The 16,005-nt window shown below is 38.5% G+C and overlaps 1 long non-coding RNA gene across 2 annotated transcripts in view; it reads right to left on the bottom strand.

The window, feature by feature from the left end:
• Positions 1–214: 214 nt before the first annotated feature.
• Zfp938l (zinc finger protein 938 like) overlaps positions 215–16,005 on the bottom strand; it is a 55,834-nt gene continuing 40,043 nt past the window's right edge. For both annotated transcript variants that reach the window (XR_010065063.1, XR_005502848.2), the window contains exons 2-4: positions 5,567–5,692; positions 1,387–1,631; positions 215–1,016 (exon numbers count right to left, since the gene is read on the bottom strand). This is a non-coding gene — a long non-coding RNA (zinc finger protein 938 like). The remainder of the gene's footprint in view (positions 1,017–1,386; positions 1,632–5,566; positions 5,693–16,005) is intronic.

The raw sequence follows: 16,005 nt of genomic DNA, 5'->3' as shown, positions 1-16,005 counted from the left end.
GGCAAGCGCTCTACCGCTGAGCTAAATCCCCAATCCCCTCATGAATCTTTTTATATCAATGAATTCATTTCAAATTTGGTTTAAATGTAAAGAGCAAAATGATCTTAACATAATATCAGTTTGTTTATATTCAAAGGTGTTGCCTTATATTCTGGGTTGTCTTGAACTTTTGAAGACACATGGAATAGGAAGAGAATTGATTACATGACTCATATTCATTCCATAATTTTTCTATTAAGATTGTTAACATATTTGAAGAAAACTCTATGAACTCAGAGCGTTTGTAGTCTGGCTGTGAACATAAATTTTGATATCTTTGAGGAATACTACATTTGCAACATGAGCCAATACAAAGAGGAATATTTCTATAACCCTAATCTCATAAAGTGATTCAGCACTTTGAATGTGTACATGTTGACCGTCATGGTCAAAAACTAAATATTTATCAACTTTTCCCATATTAAGAAACTCTCCTCAAACTGGTATCTATTGTACATCTTCTAACTGTTCTGGAAAAGAGAGAGGTATGTTGCTTCTTTCAGTATCACTATGCTCTCCTGGCTTGCATTCATAGGGACATATGACATCCATAGCAAAAGAAGAATAATGCATTACATTCAACACATAACAAAATAAATTTCTATATTACATTTACAAAATTTCAATTTGTTTTCCTCAGAGAGATGTGGTACAGGGTTTCAGGTTTCTCCACAAAACCATTCTTGAATCTCTAAAACTGTCCATATCCTTAAATTTAGCCATGCTGTTACAGAATACGGTTCACCACAATTTACTATGGACTATTTGCTTATTAAAAGGGTGTAGACATATAATGATGACCCAATCAATATTTGATGCAGTGTGTATTTTACCCAGTTTCTTTTCTTTAAAACTTGCTGCACACATGAAACTTTCTTGGGAGGTATTATCTTATCATCTTTCACGTGAAAATTACCTTCCATGTCTTCTAGAACTTTTACAATATTCTTCAGTACTATTGTCTTCCCAAATGTAGCCTAAAAATGGTATCAGTGAAATTATGTTAAATTATTGGAATTAGGCAACATTTAAATAACTATCTGTAGTGAACTTTAGAACCATGACTGATTTACTAACTTCATTCTTCCTCATTTTTAAGTGAAATAAAAAAAAGCAAACAAAACAAAACAAAACAAAAAAAACAAAAAACAAATCAGGGTTGGGGATTTAGCTCAGTGGTAGAGCGCTTGCCTATCAAGTGCAAGGCCCTGGGTTCGGTCCCCAGCTCTCAAAAAAAAACAAAAAAACAAACAAACAAAAAAAAACAAAACAAAAAATGGATCAAATATTAAACAAAACCAGCTGTTCCTATATTTTACAAAGTGAATGATAAGTTCATTGAATTACCTATAGCGCTGAGATTCCTACAGGTCTCCAGCATTAAGCCACGGTAGAGACTCTTCTTTTTTCTTTTCTTTTCTTTTCTTTTCTTCAGAGCTGAGGACCAAACCCAGGGCCTTGCGCTCACTAGGCAAGCGCTCTACCACTGAGCTAAATCCCCAACCCCGGTAGAGACTCTTTTGAGAAGGATTCAGCAATGCCCACTCTTCCTGGGTGAAGTTCACATGCACATCATCATAGGTCAGTACATCCTAAAAGATACAATACACGTGTACATGATACAGCATGATACCGCCTTCCAGTCTCCATTTGTGCCCACAGCTGGAGCTGTCTTAAGGAACTGCATATTCAAAACTGGTCTTCAGGGCTGGTCTATCAGGAGCACTCTCACTCCTAAGCACACAGGTGAAACCCCACTTTCTCTCCACTGACTGTCCAAAGGGAGAAATACCTGGACCTCCCAAGGCCCAGGATCTATACAGCAACCTGGGATGGTACTCTTATGGTCTGCATCTGGTCCCAGAGCTGAGGCTGTCCTATTGCTCTCTAGACCAAAACCCTCGCCACATTGAGGTGGTCTCTTAGGAGTGCTCTCATTGCCAATCACTCGGGTTGGAACACACATTTGCTCCACAGTTGTTAAAGGAGAGACGCCCTTGGAACATTCTTGGCAATGGAGTGGTGGGGAGGCCTGGGAGAGGACAGACCTGATCTCTATCTGCACCCAGTGGTAAGGGTGTGTCATAACCCTCCAGACCAAAAACAAGGCCAGAGAGTACTGGTCTCCCAGGAGCATTCTCATTCCTAAGATCAGGGGCATATGAGTCTGCAGGAGGAACAAGCTATTGTCAGAAACAGCAAGATCAACTAACATTAGCAATAACTGGATGGCAGTAGGCAAGCATATGAAGCGAAGCATCAGAAATCAACACTAATTGTCATCATCACAACGCAGTTCTCTCACCACAACAAGTAATGGGTATATCAACATACCAGCAAAGCAAGATTTGGATTGAAAATCACATCTCATGGTCATGATAGAGGATTTTAAGCAGGACATAATTACCTCCTTTAAAGCAATACAGAACACATGTAAATAAGTAGTTGCCTTAGGGAGGAACCAATAAAATCCCCTAAAGATTTACATTAAAAAACTAATAAAGAGGGGAAGAAACTGAACAGAGTCATCTAGGATCTAAAATTGTAAATAGGAACAATAAGGAAACGACAAGGAGAGACAAACCTGAAGATAGGAAACATAGGAAACAGATCAGGAGTAATACGTAAGCATCACCAATAAATTATAAGGGTTTGAGAGAGAATCTCAGGGGCAGAAGATACCATAGAAAACATTGACACAACAGTCAAAGAGAATGCAAAAATCCCCGCAAAACTTCTAAGTCAAAACATCCAGGAAATCCAGAACAGAACAATGTTGTGAGAAGAGCAAACTTAAGGTTAGTAGTTATAGAGAATAATAAAGATGCCGAACTTAAAAAGCAAATATCTTCAAATTTTTTGTGAAGTAAACTTCCCTAACATAACGAAAGAGATGCCCAAGAACATAAAAGGAGACCACAGATTCAAAATAGACTGTACCATAACAAAATTTCCTCCCATCACACACATCATTTAATGTCTGCTTCCTGCTATATGGATTATGTTACAAGATGTCGAATTTGTACTATTTACAGACCCAGCAGTATGAGCACATGAGAAACTTTTGCATCTCAGAACCTCCGTTTGTAACTAAGAATTGAATTTCTGTGAATCATTCCATTGGCTGGAGGTAATAGAAAGGTAAAAGGATTCTAATGAACTACTTCTGAAGGAACCCTATTACCTCTTTTCTACTAATTTCTAAACAATTGACAAAATTAGTCACACAAAACTGAATGTAGAACATTCAGAAATTCAAGAACTCACAAAACGACATGGGAAAGAGAGTTCATCACACAGACTTGTGGGCCCTCCTGGGATTGCAGGGCAGTAGAGACCGCCAACTCTCCCTACCATTGCCCACATCCCTGGTCTAAGAGGAAACTGTATAGGGCCTCTGGGAACAGGAAGATAGGCACAATCAAGCTGCAGTAAACTGCAGTCCAGAATGTGTCCTGATCTGAAGAGACCCAGTCAAGTAGCTCCCTGCACCCAAATCCTGTGGGAGGGAAGCTATACCTTCAGAAGGGCAGACACACCTGGGAAACCACAGGAGACTACTCTCTGCCCACATTTCTGACTCTAGAGGAATTTGCTTAGTCCCATCTGGGTGCCCTGTACGCAGAGATCCTGGAGGAGGTGGAGGCCCTGCTGACTGATGCCCTCACTGAGAGCTTAAACACAGCCCCGAGGAACACTTCAGACATGAGACTAGAGGTAAGAATAACTTTTCTGTTCCAAGGAACTTGCCTGGGGGACTCATGACACACGCCCACAGGAACAGCTGAAAGCCAGTGGACAGGAAAGACTACACTCCTGAAAGCAGAACACTCTGTTACCATAACTGGCTGAAAGAAAACAGGAAAACAGGACTCTTGACAAACAGGCCTATAGGACAGGTCAAGTCACTGTCAGAAATAGCAGAATAACTTAACACCAGAGGCAACCGGATGTTGACAGGTAACTGAAGGAACCCAAGCAACAGGAATCAAGAATACATGGCATCATGGGAACCCAATCCTCCCACCAAAGAAAACACTGGATATTCAAACACACCAGAAAAGCAAGATCTAGATTTAAAATCACATTTGATCACGATGATGGAGGACTTCAAGAAAGACATAAAGAACTGCCTTAGAGAAATGCAGAAAAACACAAATAAACAAGTAGAAGACCTTAGAGAGGAAAAACAAAATCCATGACATAATTACAGGAAAACACAATCAAACAGGTGATGGAACTGAAAATGGAAATAGAAAAAAAAATGAAGAAAGCACAACGGGATACAACCCTGGATTTAAAAACAAACAAACAAACAAACAAACAAACAAACAAACAAAAAAACAAAGAAAGAGACAAGGAGCTGTAGATACAAGCATAAAACAGAAAACTAGAGAAAGAAGAGAGCATTTCAGGAGCAGAAGATTCCATAGAAATCATTGACACAACAGTGAAAGATAATGTAAAAGGGAAAAAGCTACTGGCCCAAAATATACTGGAAATCCAGGACACAATGAGAAGATCAAACCTAAGCATAAAAGGTATAGAAGAGAGTAAAGAATCCCAGCTCAAAGAACCAGTAAATATCTTGAACAAAATCATAGAAGAAAACTTCACTAACCTAAAGAAAGAGATGCCCATAAACATAAAAGAAGCCTACAGAACTCTAAACAGTTTGGACTAGAAAAGAATCTCCTCCCGTTACATAATAGTCAAAACACCAAATGCACAAAACGAAGAAAGAATATTAAAAGCAGTAAGGGAAACAGGTCAAGTAATGTATAAAGGCAGACCTATCAGAATTACACCAGACTTCTACCAGAGACTATGAAACCCAGAAGATCATGGAAAGATGTCATACAGACCCTAACAGAACACAAGTGACAGTCCAGGTTACTGTACCCAGCAAAACTCTCAATTAACGTGGATGGAGAAACCAAGATATTCCATGAGAAAATCAAATTCACACAATATCTTTTTACAAATTGAGCCATACAAAGGATAATAAATGGTAAAGCCCAACATAAAGGAGGCAAGCTACACCCTAGGAAAAGCAAGAAACTAATTGACTTGCAACAAAAAAAAAAAAAAAGAGAAGAAAAACACACGAACATGATCTCACATCCAAATATGAATATATCAGGAAGCAACAATAACTATTCCTTAATATCTCTCAACATCAATGGACTCAATTCCCCAATAAAAAGACACACTAAGAAACTGGATATGTAATGAGGATCCAGCACTTTGCTGCCTACAGGAAACACACCTCAGAAACAAAGACAGATACTACCTCAGTGTGAAAGTCTGGAAAACAATTTTCCAAGGAAATGGTCTGAAGAAGCAAGCTGAAGTAGCCTTTCTAATATCGAATGAAATCAATTTTCAAGAAAAATTCATCAAAAAAGATAAGGAAGTGCAAGGCCCCGGGTTTGGTACCTAGCTCCGAAAAAAAAAAAAATCAAGTATTAAACAAAACCAGCTGTGCCGATGTTTTACAAAGTGAATGATAAATTCATTGAATTACCTATAGCGCTGAGATTCCTACAGGTCTCCAGCATAACACATTGGTAGAGACTCTTCTTAGAAGGATTCAGCAATGCCAATCTTCCTGAGTGAAGTTCACATGCACATCATCATAGGTCAGTACATCCTAAAAGATACAATACATGTGTACATGATACAGCATGATATCGCCTTCCAGTTTCCATTTGGTCTGCATCTGCTTCCAGAGCTGAGGCTGTCCTATTGCTCTCTAGACCAAAAACCTTACCACATTGAGATTTTCAATTTTCAAGCAAAAATCATCAAAAAAGATAAGGAAGGACACTTCATATTCACCAAAGGAAAAATCCACCATGATGAACTCTCAATCCTAAATATCTATGCTCCAAATACAAGGGCATCTATATACATAAAAGAAACCTTACCAAAGCTCAAAGCATAACTTGTACCTCACACAAGAATACTAGGAAATTTCAACACCCCACTCTCACCAATGGATAGATCATGGAAAAAGAAATTAAACAGAGACATAGTAGACTAAAAGAAGTCATGAACCAAATCAACTTAAACAGACATTTATACAACATTCTATCCTATAACAAAAAGACATACCTCCTTCTCACCACCTCATGCTACTTTCTCCAAAACTGACTGTATATTCAGTCACAAAACAAATACAGAAAGGTAGAAATAATCCCACATGTCCTATTAGAACACCACGGCTAAAGCTGGTCTTCAATAACAACAGGGAAAGAACTCCCACATATGCAGGGAAGTTGAACAAGGCTCTACTCAATGATAACCTGGTCAAGGAAGAAATAAAGAAAGAAATTATAGATTTCTTAGAATTTAATGAAAATGAAGGTACAACGTACCCAAACTTATATATAGGACACAATGGAAGCTGTGCTAAGAGAAAAACTCATAGCTCTGAGTGCCTGCAGAAAGAAAGAGGAGAGAGCATATGTCAGCAGCTTGACAGCACATCGAAAAGCTCTAGAAGAAAAAAAAGCAAATACACCCAGGAGGAGTAGAAGGCAGGAAATAATCAAACTCAAAGCTGAAATCAACCAAGTAGAAAAAAAAAAGGACTATACAAAGAAGCAACAGAACCAAAACCTGGTTCTTTGAGAAAATCAACAAGATAGATAAACCCATAGCAAGACTAACCAGAGAAGACAGAGTGTGTCCAAATTCACAAAATCAGAAATGAAAAGGGAGACATAACAACAGAATCAGAGGAAATTAAAAAACTCATCATATCCTACTACAAAAGCCTATACTCAACAAAAGCTGGAAAATCTGGACAATTTCCTAGACAGATATCAGGAACCGAAGTTAAATCAGGAACCGATAAACCATTTAAACAACCCCATAAACTGTCAAGTATTAGAAGCAGTCATTAAAGTCTCCCAATGAAAAAAAGCCTAGGTCCAGATGTGTTCAGTGGAGAATTCAATCAGACCTTCCTAGAAGACCTCATAGCAATACTATCCAAACTACTCCGCAACATTGAAATAGACGAAGTGCTACCCAATTCCTTCTATGAAGGCACAATTACTCTTTTACCTAAACCACACAAAGACAAAACGGAAAGAGAACCTCAGACCGATTTCTGTTATGAATATTGACGCAAAAATACTCAATGAAATTCTGGCAAACCGAATCCAAGAGCACATGAAAACACTCATCCATCATGATCAAGAAGGCTCCATGCCAGATATGAAGGGATGGTGTAATATACGGAAACCCATCAATGTAGTCCACTATATAAACAAATTGTAAGATAAAAACTATATGATTGTTTTATCAGACGCTGAGAAAGCAGTGGACAAAATTCCACACCCCTTCATGATAAAAGTCCAGGAAAGAACAGGAATTTTGGGCCCATATAGAAACATAGTAAAACTATATAAAGCAAACCGGTAGCTACCATTAAACTAAAAGGAGAGAAACTTGAAGCAATACCACTAAAATCAGGGACTAGACAAGGCTGCCCACTCTGTTCCTACTTATTCAATATAGTTCTTGAAATCCTAGCCAGAGTATTCAGACAGCGAAAGGAGATCAATGTGATACAGATTGGAAAGGAAGAAGTCAAAATATCACTATTTGCAGATGATATGATAGTATATTTAAGTGATCCCAAAAGTTCCACCACAGAACTACTAAAACTGATAAACACCTTCAGGAAAATGGCTGGGTACAAAATTTACTCAAATAAATCAGAAGCCTTCCTCTACACAAAAGAGAAACAAGGCGAGAAAGAAATTAGGGAAAAGACACCTTTCATAATAGTCCCAAATAATAGAAAATGCCTCGGTCTGACTTTAACCAAGCAGGTGAAAGATCTGTATGATAAGAACTTCAATCCTGTAAAGAAATTGAAGAAGATCTCAGAAGATGGAAAGATCTCCCATGCTCATGGATTGGCAGGATTAATATAGTAAAAATGGCCGTTTTACCAAAAGCAATCTACAGATTCAATGCAATTCCCATCAAAATTCCAATGCAATTCTTCAGAGAGTTAGACAGAACAATTTGTAAATTCATCTGGAATAAGAAAAAACCCAGGACACTTAAAACTATCCTCAACAATAAAAGGACTTCTGGGGGAATCACTATCCCTGAACTCAAGCAGTATTACAGATCAGTAGTGATAAAAACTGTATGGTATTGATAAAGAGACAGGCAGATAGACCAGAAGAATATAATTGAAGATACAGAAATGACCCCACACACCTATGGTCACTTGATGTTTGATAAGGGAGGCAAAACAATCCAATGGAAAAAAGATAGCCTTTTCAGCACATGGTGCTGGTTCAACTGGAGGTCAGCCTGTAGAAGAATGCTGATCAATCCATTCTTCTCACCCTGTAGAAAACATAAGTCCAAGTGGATCAAGGACCTCCACATCAAACCAGATACACTCAAACTAATAGAGATAAAAGTGGGGAAGAGTCTCTAACACGTGGGCACTGGAGAAAATATACTGAACAAAACACCAATGGCTTATGCTCTAAGATCAAGAATCGACAAATGGGATCACATAAAACTGCCAAACTTCTGTAAGGCAAAGAACACTGCTGTTAGGTCAAAACAGCAATCAACAGATTGGGAAATGATCTTTCCAATCCTACAACAGATAGAGGGCTTTTATCCAAAACATACAAAGAACTCATGAAGTTAAACTACAGGGAGACAAATAACCCTATTAAAAATGGGGTTCAGAGCTAAACAAAGAATTCACAGTTGAGGAATGCTGAATGGCTAAGAAGCACCTAAAGAAATGTTCAACATGTTTAGTCATGAGGGAAATGCCAATCAAAACAACCTTAAGATTCCACCTTGAACCTGTCAGAATGGCTAAGATCAAAAACTGCAGAGACAGCAGATGTTGGCGAGGATGTGGAGAGAGGAACACTCCTCCACTGATGGTGGGATTGCAGACGGGTACAACCACTCTGGAAATCAGTCTGGAGGTTCCTCAGAAAATTGGACACTGCACTACCTGAGGACCCTGCTTTAACTCTCTTGGGCATATACCCAAAAAATGCCCCAACATATAACAAAGAAACTTGCTCCACTATGTTCATAGCAACCTTATTTATAATACCCAGAACCTGGAAAGACCCAGGTGCCCTTGAAGAGACGAATGGATACAGAAAATGTGGTCCATCTACACAATGGAATATTACTCAGCTCTGAAAAACAATGACTTTATGAGATTCATAGGCAAATGGATGGCACTGGAAAATATCACGCTGAGTGAGGTTACCCAATCACAGAAAAACACACATGGTATGCACTCATTGATAAGCGATTACTAGCCCATAGTCTCGAACTACCATAGATCCATAGAACACATGAAAATCAGAAGGGTGATCAAAATGAAGATGCTTCAGGATTATCTGTGACAGCCAAGAATAAACATGACCTTGAAACTTGTTGAGACAGGAAGCAGGAAAGAAACAAGAGCCACACCAAGGAAGGGATCAGAATGATAATGATAAAAGAGAAAGATCAGTTACCAAATGCTTGGATTACATAAGGAATTGAAGCTGGGAGAATGACATCCTAAATCTTGGGGTAGAAGAGGAGGTATGAATGCCAAGCAACCAGAGCTTCCAGGGACTAAGCCACTACCTAAAGACTATACATGGACTGACCCTGGACTCTGACCCCATAGGTAGCAATGAATATCCTAGTAAGAGCACCAGTGGAAGGGGAAGCCCTGGGTCCTGCTAAGACTGAACCCACAGTGAACTAGTCTATGGGGGGAGGGCGGCAATGGGGGGAGGGTTGGGAGGGGAACACCCATAAGGAAGGGGAGGGGGGAGGGGGATGTTTGCCCGGAAACCGGGAAAGGGAATAACACTCGAAATGTATATAAGAAATACTCAAGTTAATAAAAAAAAAAAAAAAAAAAAAAAGAAGAGGAGGTATGCCAGCACTATTCTGTGACAGTTAGGGAGTGAGTTCTGATTAGAGAATCAGAAGGTCAGTTTTGCATTGACTTGATAAATAGGGCTCCCATGCCACTGGTCCCATGGATTCATACTTAACACTACGGAAAAGGAGAAGAACGAAATGATTTAATTATATTCTCATTTACTATTTGTCAAATTCAATACACATTGGATGGTCCGATATTTTCCAAGGACTGATGTTTGTACTAGAGCACACCAAGTATTATATCTTTTCTCTAACATTGTGTATTTTCAAAGAGGAATAATAACTTTCCTGGTTAGGCACAGCCACACTTTGTCTAGATCTTCTTTTTTTCGAACTAGTGGAAATACAGAAATTTGGTTCATACATATAAGTTCAGTTTCTCTTTTAATTTCACCTTTGCTCCGATCTGGAAAATACTCCAAGATGACCAGTCTGGAAATTTACTGAATGTCTAAAATTACTTGCCTAATCATGGTTAATGAGAACGAGTTCCAAAGCAGAAATGCCTCGCCTTCTTTATTCCTCCTGCTTTTTTTGGGCTGTGATTATACCAGCTCCAAAGTTGTCAGAGAAGTAAATTCTTAACTACACAGGTTCCTTGTAATTTGTAGTTCTCGCATCCCTAACACAGAGAGGTTAGACAACACTCATTCATGTCTTCTTTTTCTCCTTAATGACAAGACAAACGAGATCGTGAAAAGAGTTGAGGACAGTGTTCTGACCACTGGTCAGTAGAGGCAGGATTAGGTGGTCAAATCAATCTTAACTGGATGACTTCAAGAAAGCCTGAGCTACAGAGATGTTGCTTGAAAAAGGAAGATATAAATTCTCTTTATACGAAAAAATGAAATTCTTAATTCCTGGGAAACATTAGAGAATAGAACCAAGTACTGGAATATAGCATGTGTGCATAAAAAATGAAATTTTTAAAGTAATAATCAAAATTGACTTTAAGCAAAGATAAATACAAGTGACTTTGAAAAACAGCAGGTCCTTCTTCATAGAAGGAATGGCATTAATAAGATAGTTTTTATCCTTGTCTCTATGTGAAATGTTAACTGCTGATATCTATATCATGACACACCAAGCTACAGACAATGGCATCTGCTATCCAATTTGGGAATGATTTAAGTTTGTAAACAAAGATTGCACATATCTCTATATTATGGGTCCTAAAATAGGAATTTATCATCCACTGTCTCAAGCTCATCTTCCAAAATTAAGGATCCACAAATCTACTTTTTTATTACATGTATTATTTAATATGTGATGTGAAATTAGAAATTTTTCACCCTGCCTGAATCAGGTACTTCTCCAGAATGGCGACCACTATAGCAGACTCCCTTCAAATTTGGTTGTTGATCTAGCTATTGCCCGCCCTTTTTCATCTGACAGTTAAGAGAGTACACAATTCCCCTGGTTCTCATGTGAAGGTAGTAGAAATGGACAGTTCATTATATGACTCAAACAAGCAAGTATAAAACATCATTTTGCTTCATTCCTTTATCTCAAAAATTTAGGCATTTCCAGTAAAAGAATGCAAGGTCATTGCCCTGGGGAGCAACTGACCAAGATCAAGGCTACCTGAGTCTTAGGCTAGTCTAAGACTACATTGTCTGAGAATCATTTCAGTACAGACCAGAAGATACAGCTCTCTCAGAGTTAATATATCCCAGAAAGAAATCCCTTCCCATACAATTAAAATATCAACAAGCAAAAGTCTTTTTAATGATACCATGGGCTCCGTTCTGTGTAATGCTAAAAGAGGAGCTAGCCAAAAAACAGTGTTTTGAATGCCACATATGCTGGGATGGATGATTTTCTATCCAGAAAAGGCCTCAGGTTGTTGAAATACAGTTTAAATAAGGATTGCAAGTGCTACGTAGGCAGCTAGCAGATTGACACAGCAAAGATCCCCAGAATCATTTCTTAAGTGCATGAGAGTCCTGAAATAGTAGTTTCTTTTCCAGTGATGGGGTCCTGATTTGGAGGTCCAGAGGATGACAATGCTAGGAAAGGTAGAAAGTAGAATCTGCAGCAGCTGCGGTGGGTAGATCATGCACAAGCTGTGTCTTATACAAAGTGAGCTTCTGAAGAGTAGCGTCTTTTATACTATTTACAGGGGATAAGTAGAACCAAGTGGAAATTTCTATGAAGCTGTCAGTAACACTCATACAGTGGTACAATCTCAGGAGAAGTCTAATAAAACAGTTCTGTACAAAGGGAACACTAAGAATCCATAAAACATTCCTAACCAAGTCCACAGTTGACTTGGAACTGATAATCGTATCCATATGGCAGACCAGGCCTCAATGTTCTTTGTGACCCTATAATCTCATCTTGAGCATTTTATTAGGGTCCTGTTCTTTGATACCATCATGGGCCTTATCGCTCAGTTTAAACAAGATTTGTCCCCTTTTTTATGGTTTGGAGACAAATATCTGGACAATCCTGCTAAACAAACATATATACTACTAACCTAATCTTAAACAGGACTGCTTAGCATACTCCATACCCATATAGAAGGAGAGGGGAAGGGGTTAGGTGGATGTTTCCCTGGAAACCAGAAAAAGTAATAATAATTGAAATGTAAATAAGAAATACCCAACTGTAAGTAAGAAAGACCCAAATGCTGGATCTAGAGGGAGTAAAAGACAACCATTATATATTTAATAATTTTATAACAACATAATTAGTTAAGGAAGAAAGAAAAAAATTAAAGACTTTTAAGAATTTAATGCAAATGAAGGGACAACATACCCAAACTCATGGGACACAATGAAAGCACACTTAACAGGAGAACTCAAAGTTCTGAGTTTCTCCAAAATCAAACTGGAGAGAGTACAGCAGCAGCTTGACAACACACTTGCAAGCTCTAGAACAAAATGGAACAAATACACACAAAGATGGCATGGCATACTGAAACTCAGTGCTGACAACAACCAAGTGGAAACAAAGAAAGAAACAAAAAAGAAAAACAAAAAGAAAAATCAAACAAAACAAATACAAAGCAACAACAACAACAACAACAACAACAACAACAACAACAAAACAAACTCTATGTAGAATGAAAAAAACCAGAAGCTAGTTCTTTGAGAAAATGGCCAAGGTAGAAAAACCTTTGCCAACCTCAGGGGAGGGCACCTTGACTGTGTCGAAATTAACGAAATCAGAAATGAAAAGGGAGAAAAAACAACAGAAACAGAAAATACTAAATAATTATGAGATCCCATTCCAAACACCTATACTCAACAAAACTTGAACATCAGGAGAAAGTGGAAAATTTTCTCCACAGATACTCTTGGACCCTAAGGAATACCACCAAAGATCCACAGGTAACCAAAGACAACCAGAGCCTAGATTCGATGCAATCAGCAAGAGGTTTATTAATTCTGGGGCATCGGGGTTCCTCAGCCTTCAAGCAGGAGAAGATGGCTAAGAACCCCATTCTACAGATATATGCTATATTTAAGGACAACAACCAAAAAAAAAAAAAAAAGCCACAGGAATGGGGATGGGGCTATCAAGGCCCACAAGGATGTTTTTGGAGCTATAGTCAGATTGTCCTTGGTTCCTGGAACAATGCTGTGGTTTTGGGTGGTGGAAAGTCTCTGCCATTCCTACCGGTCATGTGACTACCCAGAGGAGAGGGTGTAACTAGGTAATAAAACCACAAATGAGTGGGGGAGGTATAACTGGTGGAATTTCCCGGCAGGGGAGAACACAAACACCCATCAAAGAGAACTCCAGATCAATTTTCCATAAGAATACCTATTACAAAATACTCAATAAATTTCTAGCAATCTAAATCCCAGAACACATCAAAATAATCACCCATCCCGATCAAGAAGGTTTCATCCAAGGAATGCAGGGATGGTAAAGTATATGTAACTCCATAAATGTAATTCATTGTATAAACAAACTCAAAGAAAAAACCCATGTTCATCTCATTATAAATTGTGATGGTTTGCATATGCTTGGCCCAGGGATTTGCACTATTAGCAGGGATGGCCTTGTTTGAGGTGGTGTGTCACTGTGTGATGGCCTTTGAGATCCTCCTCCTACCTACTCCTCAGATGATTAGTCTGTTCCTGGCATTCTTTGGGTGAAGATGTAGAACTCAGATCATTCTGCACCATGCCCCCCTGGATGCTGACATGCTCTCTTTTTGATGATAATGGATTAAACCTCTATACTTGTATGCCTGCCCCAATTAAATGTTGTGCTGCAAAAACTTGCATTTACCATTGTGTGTGTTCACGGAAATAAAACCCTAAGTGAGACAGAAACTGGTAGCAGGGCCTGGGTTATTGCTGTGATAGGCCTGTTCATCCTTTTCTTTGAAAGAATGTGGACTTTGGGACTTTGGATTTGGATAGCAATGGAATGCTTTAAATGGGACTTAATGTGTTATCTTATTAGGAATGGGGCTATCTTTGTTACTGAGAGTGATTTGTATTGTGCAGGCTTGGCCCAAGAGGGTTCAAAGGAGAACGATTTCAGTATGTGCTGTATAGACTGCTTATGTAGTATTTTGTTGCATAATGTCACTACTTTATGCCTTGTCTGAAGAGTCTGCTCAAGGCTAAGGTGAAAAGATTCAGAGTAATTGTCTTGACAAAGAAGTCTCAGAAATACCCATCATAGACTTTGTTTTCAGGTTAAGTCTCATGTAGAGCACTTTAATGAAAAACGGGAAGTTGAGAGAGGAAAAGTACAAAATATATGATTTGAGTATTAATGTTATCCAGTGAAATGGAGCTGAATCCTCCCTTGAAGGTTAGTAAATTGAATTAAGGAAGTAATGATCTTTTGCCAAGGTTCCACCAAACTAAATTAGCTCCAGCCATTTAGAAAAATCTTTTAATCCCAGGAGACAGGAATACATGTTTCTAAAACCATAAACTTAGTATTCTGTAGACTACCCCATCGAAGCCACATTCTCTTTAAGTTTCATTTTTAAAAAATCCTACACGTAGAAATGAAATGTTTAAATTTATTTCTAAGGCTCATTGCTTTGTTAAAATAAAATATAGTAACAATACCAACTTGGGAAAGAAAATATAATTTGAGATCACAGTTCCTGGCTATATCTCATTATTGGATGATGTCACAGGGTCATGAGCTTGATACGAGAGTACGCAGCTGTCCACTGACAAGAGCAGAGATTGCTTAGATTATGTGGGCTAATGAACAGTTCACTTTTTGAATTCTTCCACAACCAGGGTCCGTCCCTAGGAAATGGAAGCACTCACCTTAGTGAGTATATTCACCTCAAGAAACATAATTATGACAGTATCCCACACATATAGTCACATGCTAACCTGATTCAAATGATCCCTGCTTGAGACTTTCCTTCCTGTGATTCCAGATTTTGCCAAGTTGACAATTATAAGGATCCATCACATCCTCGTCATTTCTATGGTCAGTGAGACAAACTGAAAAGTAAGTCTTCTGGGCTTTGAACAAACCAGAGCACTTGTGCATGGTTGGGGGATTATGACAAGATCCCATTCTATACAAAATGGTATGGTGACAGCCTTAGGGCAACCAACCAAAGAATTAGCAGGGAAGCCCATGATTCCACTTACAGAACAACTGAACACCAGGTGTCATATGGGTTTCCACACAGGTTCATCACACCCATATTCTCAAGACATGCATGTTGAAACATCCAGACTTCATTAGAGAGATGAAGAAGTAAGGAATGCATGATTTATACAGAGAAAAGAGTATCAGTCAACACATCTGCCATAATATGGATGAACATTCAAGTCCCTTAGTGGTTTTTCTATTGTTCTGATAAAATACCATAACAAAGGAAACACATAGAAAAGCTCACTGAGGACTTACAGTTTCATAGTAAGTACAGTAAGATTTTGCAGCCATTTTTGCAAGACATTTATTCTCATTGTGAGCTCCAAGTTTATGAATTTGAAAAACCTGTTGCTTGGTGAGCCATTGCTCAGCTCTAACGCATAACATTGAAACTGAGATATTTCTATA

Source organism: Rattus norvegicus, chromosome 3 (assembly GCF_036323735.1).
Source record: "Rattus norvegicus strain BN/NHsdMcwi chromosome 3, GRCr8, whole genome shotgun sequence".
NCBI classification, from domain to species: Eukaryota; Metazoa; Chordata; class Mammalia; order Rodentia; family Muridae; genus Rattus; species Rattus norvegicus.
Note: the sequence above shows the minus strand (reverse complement) of the source record. Positions and strands in the feature narration are given on the sequence as shown.